Source organism: Bactrocera dorsalis, chromosome 1 (assembly GCF_023373825.1).
Source record: "Bactrocera dorsalis isolate Fly_Bdor chromosome 1, ASM2337382v1, whole genome shotgun sequence".
NCBI classification, from domain to species: Eukaryota; Metazoa; Arthropoda; class Insecta; order Diptera; family Tephritidae; genus Bactrocera; species Bactrocera dorsalis.
In genome coordinates, this window is record NC_064303.1 from 87,251,102 (window position 1) to 87,276,446 (window position 25,345).

At 32.8% G+C, this 25,345-nt stretch overlaps 1 protein-coding gene and 1 pseudogene across 1 annotated transcript in view; both read left to right on the forward strand.

Annotated features, from left to right (window-relative positions):
• The first annotated feature begins 672 nt into the window (after nucleotides 1-672).
• LOC125775793 (uncharacterized) lies at nucleotides 673-25,215 on the forward strand (annotated as a pseudogene).
• LOC125775794 (uncharacterized) overlaps nucleotides 18,219-25,345 on the forward strand; it is a 30,943-nt gene continuing 23,816 nt past the window's right edge. The window contains exon 1 of the mRNA XM_049446595.1: nucleotides 18,219-18,268. The gene's annotated coding sequence lies outside the window, so the exon portion shown is untranslated. The remainder of the gene's footprint in view (nucleotides 18,269-25,345) is intronic.

The window sequence follows — 25,345 nt, forward strand, 5'->3', positions numbered from 1 at the left end:
AGCTGTTATACAAGCTGATCGATCAAAATCCAGTTCTTGTTTGAAAAGCTTTTTTATTTAAAAAGATATCTTGACGAAATGTGGTACGGATTATTATCCAAGACAAATGGTTCAGAACGGATCACTATAACATACAGCTGAAATGCAAAATTTCTTTTCAAAATAAAGTTTTTGTAAAAAATATTTTTAAGTATGGATAGCTCGATTTACGTTATATTCCTATTCTTATATTTGCTCTTTATTTGAATAACTTTCTCCATTACCCAAGGTCTAACTAACTTTTTTAATATAAATGATTATTATTATTTTTTATGTGAAATTTTTTAAATTTTCTAATGCTTGCGCGATTTTATGTGATCTGACTTGAAACATTAAATAAATTAGTAAATTTAAAATACATATATGGTATCTATATATTGACATATACGTGTACATATATCAAAAAATTAGATCTTTTTGTCCGGAGCAAACTCCTAAGCTAGTGACTCGATTTTAGTAAAATTTCGCATACTGTGTTCACTTTGAATCTATTTCAAAGATAGGATAGTTTATATAAGAGAGAAAGCTGTGTTGTGAACCGGGCTGAGTAGTGAATCAGTACTAGATCGATATGAAAAAGTTGAATGTAATAGTTGGTTGTTTTTTTTTTCATGTGTAGTTGTGCGCTTAATAACGCCAGCAGCTAGCTAATCAGTAATCCAGGTCGATGCTTGGGTACCCATGCCGCCACAGTTACGCCCATGTCGTGCTACTTATAAGACGTCTTTAACGCAGTGTTCTCTCAGGTTAGCTGAAAAGGAAGTGTGGTGCTGTTTTGTTTAATAAAAGAAAGTTTATTCTTCTTTTTAACAAGCATTTTTTTAATGTTTTCAAAATAGTATTTTTGTTTAAGTTAACAGGTTTAAAAACTATTACAATTTTCAAAAATTAAATGTTCGTTAAGTTGAAAATCTTTGAGTTTACAATTCATTAAAGTATTTCAAAAAAATGTTAATGTGAAATTTAATAGCGATTTTTTGTTTTTACTGAAATATCGTTTTAAAATTCAAAAAAAAAAAAAATAAATAAATAAAGTAAAAAAATTATAAAAATATTTAATACCAAAATTTTTATTATTAAAACTTTTCCTTCTTTTTAAACGTAAATAAATTTTTTAATAAATAATAAAGAAATGAAACTTAAATAAAAAAAATTTTGTAAGAAAATAATACAAAAATTTTTGTTACCAAAACTTTTTCTTTGTTTAATAAAAATATTAAAACAAATAATAATTTAAAAATTTTTAATAAAATTATTTTACAAAAAAAAATTAAACTAAAATTAGAAATAAGATAAATAAAAAAAAACTTTAACAACCAAATCTTTATAATCAACACTTTTTTTAATAAAAATGTTAAAGCAAAAAAAAAAGTATTAGAAAAATGTAAATTAAATTATATAATTAAAAAATGTTAAATTAAAATAAAAAAAATTTAATATAAAACGGTTTATAACAAAAATTGATAAAATTTCCTAAAACGTGTTGAACAATGTGACTTAGTTTTTCTCTTAATATGTTAGTTATAGATATTCTAATAGGAAATTTTTTTTATTTATTTTTCAAAACAATTTTCTTATTCTATGCTTTATTTCATGTCCTTAATTTTTTAAAGCTAAAATTTTATTATTCCACTTAATTTGGTTAAAATTTCTCGCCATTATTTTCTATATACATATGTACTTAGGTCGTTATAAATTAAAAAAAAATTATTTGCATATGCATATAAATATATATGTATATTTAATATGGAAATATATGTATATAAACATACATATATTTATACACTCGTATAATATATAATCTAAAGTTTCCGCCTTATTATTATTGCTTTCAAATAGATTTCTTACACAAACAAATCAAAACAATCAACACAACAAAAATGGTTTCTGATGTAAAATCAATGTTGGCTGTTGCCATTATCGCCAGTGTTGCATGTTCAGGTGAGTTCAAACTTTTTACTGTTAATGACACCAAAAATAATTATACGATTTAAAAATTTTTTTAATTTTTTAAATAAAAAAAATATAAAAAAAATCGGCCCACTCCGAGATTAGCAGGGATAGTTGTCAAATTAATTGAAGTTTTTTTTGAGAAAAAAAAACAAAAATGGCGAAATTGCAAAAAAAAAAATTATGATTTTACTTAGAAAACCGATTATTTTATATAATTGATCGTGTTAAATTTTTTTTGAGTATTTTTTCGAAAAGTTCATTCAAAAACAAAAATCAAAAAAAAAAATGGTCCCCAAAACTCAATTTCTACAAAAGTTATGGCTATTTGAATATAAAAAAGCCATTTTTTTAGCAAAAAATAGCAAAATTCATAACTTTTTTGAAGTTGGACAAAAAATTTTGAAAAAATTCTCAAAAATGTTTTTCAAATGGTAGAAAAGGATGGATAAGTTTCAGCAAAATCTAAAGGGGTCGGGTTCAAAAGTGGTCGATTTGGTATTGAATACCCCATATATACATACATATATGAACTATATATATATTTTTGTGTATTTAATTGTGTAAAATCCATAAGGACTTAGATGTAGTCAGAGACATAAACAAAAAGCTATTTTAATTATTTTTTTTTCAATTTCAATCTTTTTTTTGACTCTATGTTTTAGCACCATTGGTTTAGTGAAGTGAAGTAAGTCGAAGTGAAACTCCTTGCGTTAGGGTTTCCTCTGGTAACAAATTTTCAAAAATTTTTTTTTTCATATAAAACATTAAATATTTTATTAGAATTTTTTACTGCTACCAACATACATTATTAACAAAGAAATTTGGAATTAAAAAAAAAACAAATTTAACTCGGCCATTAAGATGCCAGTTTCGGTGACCCCTCGGGAATGCGTTAGCAGAGATATCCTGCCAGGAGCCTCTAATGTGAAAAAATACATGGTTTAGTTAAAATCTTAACTCCGAACTTGGACAAAGGAAACAAAAAAATAAAGAATTGGATTTTTGGCAGATATTTTTACAAAAAAAAAATGAAAGTTTCTGTGAAAATTTCGCGACAATCTTTTTTTTTTGCTTCAAATACTTAGTTGCAATCGAACAAAGTCCTTCGTCCAAGTCTTTAAGAATTATATCTCAAAGATCTGTGTAAAATTTCGGGAAGATCAGTTGAGTAGTTCTAGAGAAATATTCGAGGAAAACGCGTTTAAAGCGGCGCATTTAGCCTAGCTAGCCTCGAACCCACAAGTTCTCAAGGCTTTATCTCCGAAATTATAACTCGGTTCATCTTGAAAAATTAAGACAATATTCTAGAGGTGTTATAGAATTTAATCATTGTAAAACATTCGATTTTTTGAAACCTGAAAACCCATGTAATCCTTAACCATCATCAATCCTTGGATATTCATCTGAAATCGACCGAACAAAAAAATAAGTTTATTAGTAGATAGTCTAGTGCCTGATCAAAGTTTTCTTTATTTAACAAAATGACTGCTTCAGGAAAACTTCTGCCAGATTTTAGGAAAAAAACAATAGATAATCGTTAAAGAGTCGAAAAAAAATCGAAATAAAAATTTAAACTAAAAAAACCTTCGTGCTACAGTGGTCATTAGTTGAAAAGACATAGTTTTGAGAAAAAAGCATTTGAAGTTTTACTCGAACGGTCCAGAGTTCCCCAGAACCTTTTGCTACTTATTCAATTAGTCGAAGAGTATTTGTCGGATTTACTTTAAATTTTCATAGAATATTACTAAGCCCCTGACTTTAAGCAAATACAAAAATAAATCGATTTTATTTTTTAAGTCTGACTACTCCTAACCCCATAATCTACCAATCTCAATCAGAGTATGGAGTTACTGTATTCAAATATTATAATATGAATACTAATTTAGCTGTATATGTATATACATATGTATGTATTATATGAAAATACATTTCTATAGTAAGCGTCATATACAACACCTAACGCTATTTTTCTCTCCGCAGCCTTTGCCGTGCAGTGCTACATCTGCGACTCGATCACCAATTCCAAGTGCGGTCAGAATTTCGAGGCCAGCGATGACATGAAATACGATTGCGCACGCGTATCGCCGCCACGCTTCCTGCAGAGCTTCGTCAACGGGCGCAATGCCACAGGCTGCATGAAGAAGGTGCTCGACAGTAAGTAATGGATATCCAAAAGCGGAAATACAAGAAACATGTGAGAAAAAATACCGCCTAACATACACAAATAAAAAAGTTTCCATAGAAAACTTGATTTTGATCGATCACTTTCTATGGCAGCTATATGATATAGTGGTCGGGTTTGAAAATTTTTTTCCATGTTTTTACCGTTTCTTTAAATAATTACCTTTGCCAAATTTCGTGAAGATATTTGGATAAATAAAAAAGGAATCAATAAATTTATTTAAATTTTAGATTCAGCAGCGGAATTATATAAAAATGTTGTTGCATTTGAAGTTTTATGGGCAAACAGAAATTATTGAAAATTCATCACAAATTATAAAATATTTTACTTTTTTCTATCCTTTCAGTTCCCAGACAACCACAGGTCATCCGTGGCTGCTTCTATGGCGATGTTTCGAATACGCAATCTGGCTGCCAAGCTGATCCCTCTTTGCCATTCGTGAAGCAATTGTCGTGCGATGTTTGTAGCGAAAATCTCTGCAATGGCTCCAGCGCCACAACCCCATAGCCGCCGCCATTGTACTTTTCTTCGCATTGGCACGTATGCTGTCCTAAGTTGTTGGGTCGCCACTGTAATCTGCGCTGTTTGACAAAATACCATACAAAATTTAGTATAAGAACTTAACTTCTCAAACGAACAGCGTACTAAATCTAAATACTGCATTCTTAGTGTAGTGTACTCGTAGCTTTGTGCATTTTATTTGATCTTTACACAATCATTCGGCGACGGATTGCGCCCGGAATATGCGATTATATGAAAACACACTCAACAATTGTGTATATTTAAGTGCTCTTGTATGTTTTTAATTTTATTAAACAAAATATGTTTAAATTGTAATTTTTTCTATGCGTACCAATTGTTGAATTATTTTGTATTTTTTTTATATTAAATTCTATTTAAGGGGCTAGGGGTAGTAAGAGGCACGAAAGCGTGAGAGTTTTCAGTATTTTTTTTGCTACTAAATCATGTTATAGGTAGTAGTAATATGGCATTATTATAGGATGTGTTGACTTGAAGTCACGAAAAATTAAAAAAAAACATAATAATTTCCAAAGTTATAGTTGTTTGTGTTGACCCTGTTCCAAAAAAGGTACTTGTGACAAGCATAAGTCCTTGGAGATTCATCTAAAAACAATCGGACAAAAAAAATTGTTATATAAATAGATAATCCCGGGCCTGGTCGAAGGATTTTATTTTTTTTTTTTTCAAAAGTTACAAAATAGCTGCCTCAGGAAATTTTTTTCTAAATTTGTGCAAAAAAATCAACAGTTAATTAGTCTTAAAAAATCGAAATTATTGAAAAACAAAAAATCCTTCGATCAGGCCCGAGTTTATTATGTATTCTAAAAGCTGTGTAAATTTAATTAAAATCTACTGAACGGTTTTTCAGTTACAGTTGTCACCGATTCAAAAAAAATAGTTTTGAGAAAAACGCGTTTAAAGTTTCACACTAACGCTCTCTTGCCCGAGCTCTCTTTCTTATTTCTCGAATAACTCAAAAACTAATTATCGGATCAACGTGAAATTTTCAGCAAATATTTTTAAGATATTACACTTAAGATTCTAATAATTCCGAGGTTTCCCAAATGTTTATTATCATTCGAAAAAAACATTCTTTGGTATTTATTTGTTGAAGATTATCTCTTTTAATTGTTGACCGTCTTTCCGTTGACTGGTAACTTTGCTCCAATTCCCAATTATTCCCACAGGAAAAAGTCTAAGAGTGTGATATCACATGATCTTGGTGGTCAATCGACCAGCCCAAACCTTGAAATTATCTGCTCACCGATGTGTTCTCCCAATAAATCCAAGGATTGATGCGATATGTGATGGGAAGTGTTGTCCTGTTGAAACTAAATATCTCCAAATAGTCGGTTATCATGGCGCGATAACGGTCGCCACTGACGGTTACGTTCTCACCGACAGCCCTTTAATCCCATCAGGATCTTCTTCGTCTTAAGTGCAAATTTTGCTTGTTTACATACCCATTAGGCCAGAAATGGAATTCATCGCTGCACAAAATTTGGTTCGGAAACGTCAGAAAGATCTTGGAGCTTCTCAAGAGCCCATAAAGCGAAGAAATGTCTCTTAGTTAAGTCGAGCGGCTTGCACAAGCTCTATTTGTTCGCCTTCAATTTAAGGTAAATAGTCTGGTAACTTGGGTTCAAAAAATCGAAAATTTTTTTTGTGCTTAATTTGTAAGTACAATGTCTTGAGAATACACTGTGAAAGAAATTCGAAATATTTCGGGAGTTATAACGAGTTTCCTAGAGCGCCTCGTAGTCCTCTCTCTCGGAGTTGTTGAACATTAAACGCGTTTTTCTCAAAACATTGTTTTTCTGGTCGACCCGGGTCCTAACTTTTTTTCTACTGAACCGATTGCTTTCAAATTTTAACAGGCTATTCTACACGCTTATAGTTCTCGTCGGTACTAACTAGAATTTTTTTTACAATCCGTTCTTTGCTAAAATAAAAGGACTTTTTTCAAAGTTCGCCATTTTGTTATTTACCCTTGAAATTTAACTTTAGTAGTTCCGACCACCTGGCCCATTTGAGCGTGCATTTTGTTTTGAGGTTCCAACTTCTAGTGACAATATATTTTTTTTTTATATTTTCAATATGTAAATAAAAACACTCTAAATATTCAAGATAATTCATTTTTATTTTCCTATAAAAAACCACCCTCCAAAGTAGTCTTGAAAATATATGAACAAAAATAACATGACAGCTTAACATGACTTACCCGCGACCTGTCAAAAACAGTCTATTAAAAAAAGTACCTCTACTTGAATTACCCGTTAACTTATGTGATAATCAGCCGTAGTGGTCCAATTTTGCCCATTTTAAGACCGAAATATATATATTGGATGTAGTTGGTCGAACTGTTCCTATAACATGAGGTTTCACTTATAAATGGTCGGTGACACGTTATTTTTAAAAGGCTTACACCGAATCTCATATGCATAGCTCTATCGTACCTATTGCAAAAGTTAATGCTTATGTCCTCTTGAACAAACCCTTTGAGAGAATTCACAGGCGGACAGACATCCGGATTTCAACTCGTTTCGTTATTCTGGTCTATAGTATATCTATCACCATTATCTTTAGGCGTTTAAGCAACCCTTGGATGAACACAAATCTCTGTACAATAAAGAGGTTATTAAAATTAAAAAATTACCGAAGAAATTTCCAAAATGGTTTTCAATAATAGATTTCGCAATGCAGATGTCGTCAGCTGAACATTTGTAACAAATTAGTATATTTATATAATATATGGCAATATGTAATCCATTTTAGAGTGTTAAAAGAAGAAGCGCCAGCCATTAAAATATACGAGGTATGTTCAAAAAGTATCGCGAAAGTTTTGCTGACAGTTTTCTTCGATTGCAGGGGCGTGGTTCATCATGAGTTCATGAGGGAAGAACGGTCAATAAGGAATATTACCTGCAAGTTATGCGCAATTTCCGCGAAGCAATCCGCCAGAAACGCCCGGATTTGTGAAAGAACAAAAATTGGCTTTTGCACCACGATAACGTAACTTTTTCTTGTTCCCTAAACTGAAGAGGCCCAAGAAAGGACGACGTTACGCTTCTCTTGGCGAGATAAAGACGGCAATCGAAGGAGGAGCTAAAGAAGATAAAAAAAAAAATGATTTCTTGAAGTGCTTCGAAGATTGGAAAACCGGTGGCACAAGTGTATAATATCTCATGGGGATTACTTTGCAGGGGTCAAAATAGATATTCATGAATAAATAAATAATTAAAAAAAAACACAAAATTCGCGATACTTTTTGAACACACCTCGTATATCTCAATTTGTATAATAACTTCAAATTTTATTTGAGGTCTAAATTGCATGAATTCCTTTCAGTTTCTTTGCTTTCAAAAAGCTTTGAATTTAAGCAATAGTTAGTTAGAAGAGCTTGCATTTTGCACTTTTACGATATTAAATTCCAAAACCAACCGTTTAAATATTCGAAAAAATAACTGTCCAGCAATTCGTAAGCACTTATTCATCATAAATAATTCATTACCATTATCTGATTCAAGTGTCGATCAATAAGCCATTAAAAAACAAAAAAATCGTTCCCCTATAAAATACTGTACATAACAGAAATTTATAAAGAGCTTTTTTAAAAATGTTACTAGCATGGCTCTCAAACTTTCACCTGCATTTGATCTACTTAGGCTGACTTTTTGATCTTTAAATATAACAACAACTACTATCTATTAACCCTTTCTCTGAAATATGTAATTTATTATATATTCTATAGTCCCCAGAAGCTGTGGATGGGCGCGGAAATAGCTCACTTCGCCGAAATTACTAATGAACTTCAATGTCCCCAGAAAGGGGACAGCGGAGTGCAAAGCGATAAACCCTAGTAAAATCACAATAACTAAATACATAAGAGACAATAAATATTACCTCAATGGAAAAAATCCTCTGTTTAGCCAAAAAACATCCGTTTGAATACGAACTAAAGTGAGAAGGCGAAATCTCCCCTCCTCAGGGTTGAGCGCTGAGTTTGGGACCCGTCTGATAAAAAAAACTCTACCTATGAAAAGAAGAAAACAGCACGATGTACGGGACAAAGACTGAGGCGAGTAAGTCCTTATGGTATTTACTACAGTGGACATATAAAGGAGCGCAAGCTCGGTGTCAAGTTCTTCAACATATCGCCGATTTGGGCTCACGCCGCGACGGAAGAGAAGGACGATGTGACCAAGGATGCCTGCTATGAGCGCTTGAAGCGCACCTATGAGAGCCCCGACAACGGTAAAATACTTCCGGTTTGAAAGTGTTTGAGAGCCAAACAAGAAGTTGTAAGCTGAAAATCATTCACGAAGTCTTTATGAAGGATTCTATTCGACTCCCATTTCTAGTGGTTGGAAATATTTCCGTTTTATAGTATGCATACTATATTCAGGTTTGGAAAACTAAACCGGAAAAGTAAAACGGAAGAAGAATTAGGAAGTTGTTATTCCCTGTACTGTTGTCTGCATAACAGAAAATTTGTTGAGACACCGGTAATAAAATAGTGGTACCATATTTCCGGTTTGGAAGCCAAAGATGGAACTGTAAACCGGAAACGGTAAAATTTCCTTCCGGAAGTTGCAGGAATTTCCGTTTTATTTATCTAGTATAAGACTTCAGGTTACGTAAGATAAGTAAGATAATGGTGTTGTTCAGTTTTTTCGATATTGGAGATTTGGTGCATCATGAATATCGTCCAAAGGGACAGACGGTCAATAAGGAGCTCTTTTTGCCCGTATTGAGGCGTTTGCGTTACATCCATCGAAAACGGTCGGAATTGTGGAAGAGCAATTCGTGGATTTTGCATCGCATCGAGTCAGTGATTCTGACCGAATTTAAAGCCAAAAATGCACAGTATTTACCAGATTTGATCCAGATAACACAAAATTCACAAAAGAAACTGAAGATCATCCAAAGAAGTGCCTAAGAAAAATGTTTCGAGTGCCTTCCAAAATAAACCGGTCGTTTTGAACCCAGCGCCCCCTGGTGGCGCTATCTATATCTCGACTGGTGCGTTAGAATCTGCCATCATTACGATTGTCCAGTGAGAATTTCATGACATTTCATGTATTGAAAGTGAAGTTATTGCATTTTATGTGTCAGTATGTTTTTGTGTTATCGGTGCGAAAATGAGCTTCGAACAAAGAGTCAAAATTAAATTTTCTTTTAAAATTTTACCGAAACATTTTAAATGATGAAACAAGTTTATGGCGATGATTGCCCATCCCGTAGCACTGTGCACGAGTGGTTTCAACGTTTTCAAAGTGGTCGTGAGGACATAAATGACGATCAACATGTAGGCCAATCAAAACCCGTGATCACCGGAAATTCCATCGAAACTGTGGGTGAATTCATCAAAAATCAGCCGAAATCATCATTGAAATTCATGGAAATGAAATTGAGCATCTCCATCCTACATTTGAAGGACGATTATATGATCAAAAAACACATTTTAACCATTAACCATTCCCCATATTCACCTGATATGGCACCGTGCGACTTCTTTCTTTTCGGAAAAATGCATTTGCTAATGAAAGCAAAGCGTTATTTAGACGTAGAGGCCATTCAAAAGGCTTACACCGGCATACTGGCGGCCATACCGGCCAATGAGCTAAAACACTCGTTCGATATGCTTTTAGACCTTGCAAAAAGCTGTATTGAAGCAGAAGGAGACTATTTTGAATAAAATAAATTGATTTTGCCGAAAAAACCATTTGTTCTGTTTTTGTTTTTTAAAGTTCTGTTTACTTTGGAACGCACCTTGTATTGATGAACAACTAAATATCTTGTGTTTTATTTACAATTTCCAGGTACTTTTTTGTTAGTATTTATACTTATCTCAAAATCAGAAAATGAAATCAGGGAAATATTTACAGATCTACTGAAAAATACTATTTCTACTAAACATTTTGACAAAAATTGGGCCTTGTCATTTAGAGCTATAGATTTCTAAGACATAGAATGAACAAAGCTATATTGTTAGGGGTAAAAATTTTTCATTTCTTCACTCATACTTAAAGTTTTTACTTGGAACTACATACATACATATATACTTTTTACTATATATTTTATTCTTATCTTATGTATAAAAATGAATCGTAAAATGTGTTGGTAAGCGCATAACTCATCAAAGCCTGGACCAATTTTGCCAATTCTTTTTTTTTAAATGTTCGCTGAGCCCTTTTCTTTTTCCCATAAAAACGAATGAACATTTGTACGTAAGTAACGCTAAGAGAACGGTTGCACCAGTCTTTATGAAATTTTCAGAGGTTGTTCGTTGTAGATCGGGGAAGGTTTAGAAATAAAAATACTTTATACTTTTCATGAGGAAAAGTCGGAAAATTGGATGTTTCCAAAAAGTAACTTTTTTCCTTACATTTTTTTTTTAAATTTTTGTTTGTTTTGTTTTTCAATATTTTGATTTGTAAATTATTTGAATCGTTCAATTTCGGTCGCTTGCTTTTTTATTCCGGCTATTCAAAAGAAAAATTATTAAAAATTATTCAGTGAAAACTTTACGTATGTTTCACACAAAGTGATCAATTGCGAAGAGACCTAATATCGGTCGGCGTTCTTTTTGCCATCAAAGTATGGCAGCCTAAGGCAAAGAAAGGCAAGGCAAGAAGTACTCCCAGAATGCGCTGACATACGTGCGGAATTATGGATTGCGGTCAATCACCAGTTCATTCTAAGCAACGTGAATGCTTTTTCCCACGTTTGTTATTGATCAACATTCCTGGACCGACATCCTTCCAATCTTTGCGTACAGTCAATGGTATTGTATGCAATACTTTCTTCGATGCCTGCCGTGAGTTACGTTTATTGGAAGATGATAATCATTGGGATATCACGCTTGCAGTTGCAGCACTAAGCTCATCGCCGCACCAAATTCGTCAATTATTTTCAACAATACTAAGGGGGTATTCTAGTCTAGAGGCTCGAATTTGGAGCTTTTTCCACAATTAATAAAAAAGAAGCATCAAAATTTTTACTATCCGTTTTTTATCATTTGTTTATTATACTTAGAAGAGTACACAAAATAAATTAAAAAAAATATATATTTTTTTTCCTCGAGTCATGCGTCCTTGAAGAAAAGGGGGAAAAAAACAGGGCGTGTCCTCATCGCCATGATTTCTACCCTTGTCATCATCTGAAAAATAAAACAATGACAGATTTTTAATGAGTACAAATGTCGCTACGTCATGAAGCAGCAAAACTAAAAAAAAAAATTTCATAAAATGGCGGCTGCTCAAAAAAAATGTCGATTTTTTCACTAATTTTTCAATTTCGTCGATTTTTTTTAAATATTATAAATTTCAAATTTTTATTTTTTGTTGCTTTTAATGATAGAGATATATTTAAAGAATATTCATGCCAAATTTCAAATAAATCGACTGAGATATTGTGGCTACCGCATCCAAAAAAAACGAGTTTTGCGAAAAACGCGTTTGAAAATAAATTGAGTTTCGAAAAATCCTTTTAGGGAGATATTTTTGAATATCAAAACTATCGAATTATGAAAAAAAAATTTTTTCATCCCCCAAAAAAAAAAATTTTAATTTCTAAACTATAATACTCCCTTAACAACGTGTTTTCCATCTGAAGCATCTGCGCTGTGGAACAAATATAAAGAGTTAATGAGTGAAGATATTTTGCATCGTATTAGAATAACCAATCAAAATGTCAATATCGAATTCTCCGCTGAGATACATATATTGTATGATGCGACATGAATAATTATTGAAGATTTTTGTATTCTGATTTCAAACTCGGCGCTCATACAGTTTGGCATGCCAGCGCCCAATCGCCCAGCAGCAGATATCAATAACAGCGATGTTCAGCGTGAACAGCAATTTGTTGTAAACTCTTTGGCTACTTTTATTGCTAATAATGAATAATTGCTTACTGCTGAGCAACGAAATGTATACGATAAAATCAACCTATCAATAGCAGCGCAACAAGGAGGTTTCTATTATTTGGATGCACCAGGTGGTATTGGTAAAGCATTCCTTATCTCACTGATACTTGCGAGCATTCGTTCACAAAATCACATTGTATTGGCGTTTGCTTCATCAGGTATTGCTGCCACTCTTCTTGATGATGGTCGAACTGCCCACTCAGTTACCTTTAAATATTCATACAAATCTCGACACAATGTGTAACATAAATAAAAACATTCTGGAATGGCTGAAGTTCTGAGAAAGTGCAAAATTATTATTTGGGATGAATGCACAATGGCCCATAAGCATTCGCTAGAAGCTCTCGATAGAACCCTGTGAGATACAAGTAGTATAAGGAATAATCGTAGGCTTTTTGGTGGTGCTCTGATTTGGTGTATTTATACCCCCCAAGGATTAACCAAAAATATTGGGCATTACGATAATTTCAGTATTTATAGACAATTAATTCTGAGAATAAATACCCGTTCTAGAATAGTTTAAGATCCAACTTTTTCACTAAACGACTTCGAGTTTTTGTTCAACACAGCTTCGACATTTAACATTCCTGAAAGCATACTAATACACAATACTCACATGCTATCGATTGGTTTACGTCTGTCTGGTCCGCTAGTACATACATATAAATATTATTGAATAATAACCTAGTTGTGATTAATCTGAAAAAGTAATAGGTTTTTTATATATTAGAAAATTATTATAAATAAATAAGTTATAAATAGCAGCATTTTCCATTTAATTTTGTACAAAATATTTACTAAATTCTGCTGAATCTTACCGCATCATTATAATTTCATGATTATATTGAACAGCCAAATAAAGTTGCAAAAATTGTATAACAGAGCTAATTAGCGTAAAGTGCAACAAAAATAAGAAAAAGTGATAACTTCAGTTGCAGCGAAGCTATAATACGCTTCACAAATAGAAAAGTTTCCACACAATAATTCGGTTAGTTTGGATGACAGCTGGTTGCTGGAGTAGTGCGATGTCGGCGGTTTTGGCAAATGTACAGCTTCTTGGGGAGGGAAGGACGAGGTCAGAGCGATATCTCTGGAACTGAGGAATAATTTCGCGTTTATACAGGCAGACAAGGTCGACGTTGCTGATCATTTATACTATATAGAACAGGTTAATTAAAAAGTCCCCGGACTGCCAGGAATTTTTCCTTCATTATTGTTAGTTTATACAAAGAATTATTTTTTACTTTTTAGTTTGATATTCTTTAAAAGCGTGTTTTTTAGTTTTTTTAAACTGTATTTATTATACCACACAGGTTGCCACGAAGTTTGTAACACCCAGCAGAAACACCGGAAGCCCTACGAAATATATTTATATGTATATGTATGTTCGTCTGTCTTTCAATCAGGTCCATTTTTCGTCGAGATCTTAAATTGAAATCGTACAAAATACAGCTCGTGCAAGAACAGAAGCCACGCGAACTTCTCAAGCAACATCGCTTTGCTATATGGCCTTTTGAAAAGTTTCGAGAAGATCCGACGTTTTCGATCCAAATCTCCTTCAGCAATGAGGCTCATTTCTGGCTCAATGGGTATGTACAAATAAAATTGCCGCATTTGGGACGAAGAACAACCTGAAGATATTCAAGAGCTGCCATTTCATACGGAAAAAATAATGGTTTGGTGTGGTTTGTGAGCCGATGGAATTAGCGGACCATATTTCTTCAAAAATGATGCCGGTGAGAACGTCACTGACAAAGGCAAAACGGCGCGACTTCCTACACATCGCTCCCATCAATGAATTTATTGAGAGATTGCTTCAGTGAGCAGATAATTTCACATTTTGGGCAGGTCGATTGGCCAGCAGATCATATGATACCACACAGTAAGACTTTTTCTGTGGGGAATCAGGCCCTTCACAAAACTCGCTGGCGTTCGTGAATCTTGCAGTACTATGAACTTGTAAATTTATAAATACTTGCCTTCATACCTTTTACTATTTTCAATGTTCGGTGCGAATACTCATTTGCATTTTTTAGTACATATAAATTTTTCGTTGCTTATATATGTACATATATACCTTTTTTCTATGTGTCTAGTAAAGTCTTAATCTGCTAGTGCAAATACGTGAATATACGAGTAAAATACTAATGTGTAGATCTAAATGCCTAATTATTTTAATCGCTTTAGTACGTCAAATTGCGAATAAATAAAACAACAAGTATAGCAAGCAAAATATACAACAGATAAGAATGCCGGTATCTACAAATTTCCCTCAAATCGACAAAAGCCGACGTGACTTAGAGCAGCAGAATTAGCTAAGAAATTGCTCAAATGCTTTGACTTAATGATGACCGCTCGCTTAGATCATCGGTCGAATAATGATCAACTATTAAATGTAGATATATCAGAAATATTGTTTATGAGAAGTAAGAGGCGTAATTCTGACACTAAACAAGTACACTACCAGCCACCAATCAGTTAAGTCACTCGTTAAGTACCATACAATTTTTTGAAACCAAAACACTACCCCACAAGCAACCAATCGGTTAAGTCACCGGTTAATTACCCAACAGCGCTATCTGATATTTCTGTTAAAGTTTCTATGAGTTTCTTATAGGCCAATTGAGAACTCTAACCGAAACTCTTGTGTACGTGTTGATCGTTTATCCCTTTCTTATGCAAAGGCTTTATGACTTGCACGGTGTGTATATGCTAGTTTCCGCGCTAATACTTTCAATGTATTGCAATCTGGGTAGCCGTGACTTGCTGGCAGACAATAGAGAAAATAATTTGGTAGCTAGTATTGTATATAAAGCTATGTTAATGAGAGTCGTATTAAGTCGTAATTTGGAGGAAGTAATGTTAGTATATGTGTTTAACACTAAACTTAATGATGATGTGATAGTACTTGTATGATATATAGTACAATTTGGGGTAGAAACAGCTTACACAGATGTACGTACAAGGAGTGTTTCAAAGTAAACAGGACTTAAAAAACACAGAACAAATGGTTTTTCGGCAAAATCAATTTATTTTATTCAAACTAGTTTCCTTTTACTTCAATACAGCTTTTTGCCTTTGAATGGCCTCTACGCCCAAATGTTCGGTCAAAATTCGATAAATCGATGTTCTGGAGATGTTCAATTCCATTTCCATGAATTTCAGTGATGCTTTCGACTGATTTTTGATGAACTCACGCACGATGGAATTTCCGTTGATCACTACTTTGAAAACGTTGAACCCACTCGTGCACTCTGCTACGTGATAGTCAATCATCGCCATAAACTTGTTTCATCAATTGAAACGTTTCATTAAAAGTTTTACCAATTTAAACACAAAATTTAATGTTGGCTCTTTGTTCGAAGCACATTTTCGCACCGATAACACAAACATACTGACACTTAAAACGCAATAACTTCACTACCAATCAATGAAATATCATGAAATTCTTACTGGACAATCGATAGATATAGTAGATTCTAACGCACCAGTCGACATATAGATGGCCACCAGGGGCGCTAGATTCAAAAAGTCCTGTTTACTTTGGAACAGACCTTGTATGTATATGCTTCGGGCCAACTGAAGTTTATGCCTTCTAGTTGCGCAAGAAGTAAGGTGGCTGTAACTCGTACTACTTTGAGTGCTGTAGACCAGAGCCGCTCAAAATAATGCGCAATTTTTCATGCCTATACTCGGAGTATAGGCAAGCAAATGCAGTCGAAGCATGTACGCTATGACGCTAATTCTGCCAGCGTCAAAAATACACTCGAAATACAGGAATTCAGTTTCGAATAAGCATATAGAGGACTTAATGAGAATCAAAACTTACGATCTTGAAGTCGATATGGAAAAAATCATGGAAAGTTAAAAAAAATTAACTTAAAATTATTGTTGTTCTTAATTGCTTTCTTAATAAAAACCATAATTTTTTATTTTTTTCTAAATGTTTAATAACAAAATAACCAAATAGCACGATTTCACTCAGTGTACTAAGCAAGCGCGCGCACACAATCATACGCTGGCAGATATCAAATGTGTGATTGTATGAGTTGGTAAATAAATTGCGTATTATTTTGAGCGGCTCTGCTGTAGACTGTTCGAGCCATGTGCCATGCTGAGTATGTCTAACATTTCTAACTACATATCTTCGTAATATAAAAACTCGTATGCGTACTATATTTAAATACATACATATGCACTTAAATATGTTCCCACTTTTACTCTCAGAAAAGAATAAAAAAAGTGAGGTTGCTTAAATATGGCTTTGCTTTTTACATATTTGCACCCTGAACTGGATATCATAGTTTACCACGAAGTTGGTAACAACCAGAAGAAAACATTATACATCACATAATACCATATATATGTTCATACATATATGTATAAATATGTACATAAATGATCAGTGTGACGATCTGAGTCAATTTAGCCATGTCTGCGTGTATATATCGGCGAAAAAGTTCCTTAGTTTTTGAGATATCTTCTTAAAATTGTGTACGGGTCTTTCCCTTCACAAGAAGCTGCTCATATCTCAAAAACGCCAATATCAGACCAATATATAGCATATAGTTGACATACAAACTGAAAAATCCAAAATAAGTTTTTGTATGAAAAACTATTTTATTAGTTGAAGAATCTCCACTGCATTTGGCATGAATTATTACCAAAGACAATGGTATAATTGTTGAAGAAAACAAACTTAAAGTTTAAAAGTAAGTTCTTGGGCAACTATTTCAATTGAGGAGATTTCTTCATGAAATTTGGCATCGCTTAGTATCTAAGGAAACGGAAATCACCGAACAAATTATTCAGATCGAACCACTGTGGCATACTCGTATAGCTGTTATACAAGCTGATCGATCAAAATCCAGTTCTTGTTTGAAAAGCTTTTTTATTTAAGAAGATATCTTGACGAAATATGGTACGGACTATTATCCAAGACAAATGGTTCCGAACGGATCACTATAACATATAGCTGAAATGCAAAATTTCTCATCAAAATAAAGTTTTTGTAAAAAATATATTTAAGTATATGTGGATAGTTCGATTTACGTTATATTCCTATTCTTATATTTGCTTTTTATTTGAATAACTTTCTCCATTACCCAAGGTCTAACTAACTTTTTTAATATAAATTATTATTATTTTTTTTATGTGAACTTTTTTTTATATTTTCTAATGCTTGCGCGATTTTATGTGATCTGACTCTAAACATTTAGTAAATTAGTAAATTTAAAATACTACCATATATGTATTTTAAATTTACTAATATATATATTGACATATATATCAAAAAGTTAGTTAGATCTTACTTTTTGTCCGGAGCAAACTCCTAAGCTAGTGACTCGATTTTAGTAAAATTTCGCATACTGTGTTCACTTTGAATCTATTTCAAAGATAGGATAGTTTATATAAGAGAGAAAGCTGTGTTGTGAACCGGGCTGAGTAGTGAATCAGTACTAGATCGATATGAAAAAGTTGAATGTAATAGTTGGTTGTTTTTTTTCATGTGTAGTTGTGCGCTTAATAACGCCAGCAGCTAGCTAATCAGTAATCCAGTTCGATGCTTGGGTACCCATGCCGAAACAGTTGAGTCTATGTCGTGCTACTTACAAGACGTCTTTAACGCAGTGTTCTCTCAGGTTAGCTGAAAAGGAAGTGTGGTGCTGTATTGTTTAATAAAAGAAATTATATTCTTCTTTTTAACAAGAATTTTTTTATGGTTTCAAAATATTATTTTTGTTTTAAGTTAACAGGTTTAAAAAATATTAAAATTTTCAAAAATTAAATGTTTGTTCAGTTGAAAATCTTTGAGTTTACAAATCATTAAAGTATTTGAAAAAAAATGTTAATGTGAAATTTAAAGCAATTTTTGTTTTTACTGAAATATTTTATTTTACATTTCCAAAAAAAAAATTAAATTAAATAAAAAAATTATAAAAACATTTAATACCAAAATTTTTATTATCTTAACTTTTCCTTCTTTTTAAAGGTAAATAAATTTTTTTAATAAATAATAAAAAAATAAAACTAAAATAAAAAAAAATTTATAAGAAAATAATACAAAAACTTTTGTTATCAAAACTGATTCTTTGTTTAATAAAAATAATAAAACAAAAAATAATTTAAAAAATTTTAATAAAATTATTTTATAAAAAAGATTAAATTAAAATTAGAAACAAGATTTTTTTAAATGTAAAAAAAATTAATACCCAAATCTTTATTATCAACAATTTTTTAATAAAAATGTTAAAGCAAAAAAAAAGTATTAGAAAAATGTAAACTAAATTATTTAACTAAAAAATGCTAATTTAAAATAAAAAAAATTAAATTGAATACAAAAAGGTTTATTAAAAAAAATTATAAATTATAATTTTTTTTTCAATACCATTTTCTAATTTCATGCTTTATTTCTTGCTCTTCATTTTTTTAAAGATAAAATTTTTATTATTCAACTAAATTTGGTTAAAATTTCACGCCATTATTTTCTATATACATGTGTACATACTTAAATAGATTAAAAAAAAAAATTATTGAGATATGCATATAAATATATATGTATATTTAATATGGAAATATATGTATATAAACATACATACGTATAATAATATACATACTCGTATAATATAAAATCTAAAGTTTCCACCTTATTATTATTGCTTTCAAATAGATTTCTTACACAAAAAAATCAAAACAATTAAGAAAACAAAAATGGTTTCTGCTGTAAAATCATTGTTGGCTATTGCCGTTATCGCCAGTGTTGCATGTTCAGGTGAGTTCAAACTTTTTACTGTTAATGACACCTAAAATAATTATACGTAGCATTAAATTTAAAATATATAAAATAAATTAAAAATATACTATATAAAGAACTCATTTATATTATTAAAATTACGTGTCACATTTTGTCCGGACTAAACTCCTTAACGACTAAAGCGATTTTAGTAAAATTTAAGACACCGCATCCAGCTTGAACCAACTTAAAATATAAGACGGTTTATACGAATATAACAATTATGTTATATGTAAAACAAACCTTAAATAAAATAAATACAATAATAAACCTAAGCGTAAAATAGGGCCATGAAAAATTCATTTTTTTCATTGACAAATATTTGTTTCAATAGCTTTCACAATTGAACATATGTAAAGTACAATAACTTAGATTCTTGCACCGGCAATAACGTGTTCGTCCATATTCCTTAAATAATATTTTCATTGTATAGAATAATTCATTAAAATCGCACTCAATGTATACCCAATGTATCTCGCCTATAATCGCGTAAGCGGTGTCTACGCCAACAAAGAAGAAGAAGCCACAACAACGCGTGATCGCATTAGTAATATAAAAAGAAAATTATATGGGGTAAGGAAAAAAAATAAAAAAAATGGCGAACTTCACTTTTTTAAGTAAAATCGTAATTTTTTTTTTTGGAAGTTCGCCATTTTTTTTAATTTTTTTTTTCTCAAAAAAAACTTCAAATAGCAACTATCCCTGCTAATCCCGGAGTGGCGAACTTTCAAAAAAAAAATTATGATTTTACTTAAAAAAAACCGATTATTTTATATAATTGATCGTGTTAAATTTTTTTTCGAGTATTTTTTCGAAAAGTTCATTCAAAAGCAAAAATTTAAAAAAAAAAATGGTCCCCCAAAAGTCAATTTCTACAAAAGTTATGGCTATTTGAATATAAAAAAGCCATTTTTTAGTAAAAAATAGCAAAATTCATAACTTTTTTGAAGTTGGACAAAAAATTTTGAAAAAATTCTCAAAAATGTTTTTCAAAGGGTAGAAAAGGACGGATAAGTTTCAGCAAAATCTAAAGGGGCCGGGTTCAAAATTGGTCGATTTGGTATGGAATACCCCATATACAAACATATATGTAAATAAGTAAATATACCATCTGATCAAATTTGACTCGGATTTGGTTCGTTTAAAACGAATATGATGTCGAAACTATCCAAGATTCCAAAGAATGGCGCTCCAAAAATGAGCCGAAACCGAAAAACCAAGTCAAAATCGTTGATAAATAAAGTTGATGCTCATCGTTTTATTTGATTGTGGTGTTAACGTACCGCACAGTCAATTAGAATAATACTTCGTAAGGTGTTTACGTGAAGCCACTAGCCATAAACGTCCGGATTTCTACACAGATACATACGTCTTAGCCTAGCATAATTGTGACTGACATTTTGACTAAACACGAAGAGAGTCAACGCACAGCCAACGTATTCATCAAATTAGGCACCCTGTGACTACTTTCAACGCGAATTTTACTACGAGTATGGTGTATACACCATAACTCCACTGAAGCCATTAAAAATAATACGCTGAAGGTACTTAGGCTATAGCAGACACTTGTTATATGTAATAATTGGTTTAAGCCTTGAGATGCTTATTTTGGCTCAAAAAGAGCAAACTTTAAAGGCGATAAGAATGAGTTGTATTAAAATACGTGACATTCTTGTTTTTTGGACTGTTAAATTTGTTTAGATGGGTCTCCGACGTGTCTCTCTGATTATTACAATTCAAAAAACTGCAAATTTCGTAGAAAAACCAGGCATAGTTTCAGTGAAAATTTCGCGACAATCTTTTTTTTTTGCTTCAACTTGTTGCAATCGAAAAAAGTTCTTCGTCCAAGTCTTTAAGAATTATATCTCAAAGATCTGTATAAAATTTCAGGAAGATCGGTTGAGTAGTTCTAGAGAAATATTCGAAAACGGCGCATTTAGCCTAGCTAGCCTCGAACCCACAAGTTCTCAAGGCTTTATCTCCGAAATTATTATATCGGTTCAACTTGAAAATTTAGGACAATATTCTAGAGGTGTTATAGAATTTAATAACATTGTAAAACATTCTATTTTTTGGAACCTGAAAGCCCATGTAATTCTAAACCATCATCAATCCTTGGATATTCATCTAAAATCGACCGGACAAAAAAATAAGTTTATTAATAGATAGTCTAGTGCCTGATCAAAGTTTTCTTTATTTAACAAAATAACGCTTCAGGAAAATTTCTGCCAGATTTTAGAAAAAAAAACAATAGATAATCGTTAAAGAGTCGAAATAAAAAAAAATCGAAATAAATATTTAAACTAAAAAATCTTCATGCTACAATGGTCATCAGTTCAAAAGACATAGTTTTGAGAAAAAAGCATTTGAAGTTTTACTCGAGCGTTCCAGTGTGCCCCAGAACCTTTTGCTACTTATGCAATTAGTCGAAGAGTATTTGTCGGATTTACTTTAAATTTTCATAGAATATTACTAAGCTCTGGACTTTAAGCAAATACAAAAATAAATCGGTTTTATTTTTTAAGTCTGACTACTCCTAACCCATAGTCTACCAATCTCAGTCAGAGTATGGAGTTACTGTATTCAAATAATATAATATGAATACAAATTTAGCTGTATATGTATATACATATGTATTATATGAAAATACATTTCTATAGTAAGCGCCACATACAACACCTAACGCTACTTTTCTCTCCGCAGCCTTTGCCGTGCAGTGCTTCATCTGCGACTCGATCACCAATCCCAGCTGCGGTCAGAAATTCGAGGCCAGCGATGACATGAAATACGATTGCGCACGCATATCGCCGCCGCGTTTCCTGCAGAAGTTCGTCAACGGGCACAATGCCACCGGCTGCATGAGGAAGGTGCTCGAGTGTAAGTAATGGATATCCAAAAGCAGAAATACAAGAAACATGTGAGAAAAAATACCGCATGAATTCGCCTGCAACACACATGCACACACATATTGTTTACAAAAGTACATAAAGTTATATAAAGTTATATAAAGTCACGGCTCAGGGAAATCTACCGGTGAAAAGATAATATATTTGCTAAGCTGGAAACAGGCGAAATGAGCACCGAGGACAATGATGCTCTTAAGAGGCGAAAGCTCTGTTCATAATCCAACAAAAACAAACGAATAACTGATTCTGAGAAGTGTTTGAGTGCGCTTTAATCGTAATAAACCCGAATTTTTGCATCCGTGTGTGACAATAGAAACATAGCTCCATCATTTCCCACTGGAGTCCAATAGGCGGTCATTCTAGTGGACAGCACGTGATGGACCGGTTCTCAAGCGTGTAAAGACGAAAAAGTCGGCTGGAAAGGTTATGACATCAGTCCTCCGTGATGCACGTGGTATAATATAACTCAACGACTGATTACTGAGCCAGTTATAATCTATTTCACTGCGTATTTGGTTGCAGTTCTTGTCTACTATTCCAAATACAGGGTAGGCCATTTAAAGTTGACCCATTTGTTTCTAAAAAAAAAGAACAAAAGAAAACAATGTTTTTTGTTCATTTCAAAAGTAATTTATTTTGGTCCAAGGGGATTTGTTTCAGCTAATATTTAAAAATTAGATCGCGTAAATGGGCACCTTTAGCTTTGACAGCTAAATGCACTCTTTTTTCGACATTTTCCATGACTTTGGCCAATGTTTCGGATGATATGGCGGCTGTTTCACGTCGAATGTTGGCTTTCAGTTGAGCTAAGGTCTTTGGCTTATTAGCGTATACCTTGGATTTCAAATAACCCCACAAATAAAAGTCTGGTGGCGTCAAATCTGGTGATCTCGGTGGCCAGTCAACATCACCATTTTTCGATATCAATCGCCCGGGGAAAAATGGTCGCAATAAATTGATTGTTGGTTGAGCTGTATGGCATGTAGCCCCGTCCTGTTGAAACCAGAAGTTATCCATGTCATTTTCGCGAATAATGGGTATCACAAAATCCGTTATCATGGCTCGATAACGCTCACCATTGACTGTTGTCGTGGCTCCATCATCGTCTTCGAAAAAATACGGTCCGATGATCATATTCGCGCAAACACCGCACCAAACTGTTACTTTTTGGTCGTAAAAAGGCTGTTCTTCAATTAATTGAGGATTTTCGGTGGCATAAAATCGGCAATTTTGCTTGTTTACGCCTCCATTCAACGAGAAATGTGCCTCGTCTGACATGATGAGTTTTCGCCAAAAGTCAAAGTTATTTTGAATATAAAGCTGAACAATTTCAGCGCGTTCTTTTGGAGTGTACTGTTCCATGGTATAAATTGTCTTCGAATGACGCTTCTAACGCGGTATGACATTAGCCGATTTGTCAGCGCTGTTAAAAGTTACAGCGTTGCCAGATGGGTCAACTTTAAATGGCCTACCCTGTACTTAGCAATTTTATTATTTTTGAGGAAAATCTATTTAAAATTGTACGCATATATTCAAATGATTCCTACAAATATTGATTTTGAAAAAATGCTTATGATTTGAAATATAATTTTTGCATTTATGAGTTGTATTCAATATTGGCATAAAGAGATAAACGGCAACCCATGTCCTTACCCTGGTTCTAAGCTACCTTCCCACCAGTCAAATCGGTTCAGCCGTTCTTGAGTTATAAATGGTCTAACTAACACAACTTTCTTTTATATATTACACATAGAGATTCTTCAACGTGATGTAATATGAGATTTTTGCCTCAATTTATTTCATTTGCTTTCCTGACTGTAACGACCGCTGCCTGGAAGATACTACAGTATTCCGGAAGCTTGAAAGGTCATCTAAGATTCAGCTTGATTCCGGGGCTCACTCCATTAGTCCTTTTTAAACCGTCTGTGTACATGTTGTAAGTTCCATCATGATTCCACCAGACCAAACCAAGCACACCAATCTGTCCATTTAGGTGAACGTAATGGTTGTTCATAAATAATTTGTGGATTTTCTACGCACCAGAATCGAAAGTTTTCTTTACTTACCGTACCACCCAGATGCAAGTGAGCCTCAAGAGAAAAGATGACTTTTTTTTAATCCTTATCGCTTTCTTGCTGTTCCAAGGCAAAATCAACAAATTCACCAAATTTACGGTGTTTTAATGGTTCAGTTCTTGAGTGAAAAAATTTTTATACGGATGCAAACTCAAATCTTTTCGCCAAATTCGCCAAGTTGTGGTTTGAGACAGTATCAGTTCTTGAGAACTTCTTGGATTCGATAAATTTATTTAAATTTTAGATTCAGCAGCGGAATTATATAAAAATGTTGTTGTATTTGAAGTTTTATGGACAAACAGAAATTATAAAATTTACTTTTTTCTATCTTTTCAGTTTCCGGACATCCCCAGGTCATCCGTGGCTGCTTCTATGGTGATCTTTCGAATACGCAATCCGGCTGCCAAGCCGATCCCTCTTTGCCATTCGTGACGCAGTTGTCGTGCGATGTTTGCAGCGAAAATCTCTGCAATGGCTCCAGCGCCACAGCCCCATAGCCGCCGCCATTGTACTTTTCTTCGCATTCGCATTGAGCGGCGACCCACTGTAATCTGCGCTGTTTGACAAAATATCATACAAAATTTAACAAAAACAAACAGCGTTCTAAATCTAAATACTGTATTCTTAGTGTAGTGTACTCGTAGCTTTGTGCATTTTATTTGATCTTTACACAATCATTCGGCGACGGATTGCACCTGGAATATGCGATTATATGAAAACACACTCAACAAGTGTGTATATTTAAATGCTCTTGTATGTTTTTAATTTTATTAAATAAAATACGTGTAAATTGTAATTTTTTCTATGCGTACCAATTGTTGAATTCTTTTAGGATTTTTTTATCATAAAATTTTATTTAAGATTCTAATAATTCCGAGGTTCCCTAAATGTTCATTATCATTCGAAAAAAAACATTTTTTGGTATTTATTTGTTGAAGATTATCT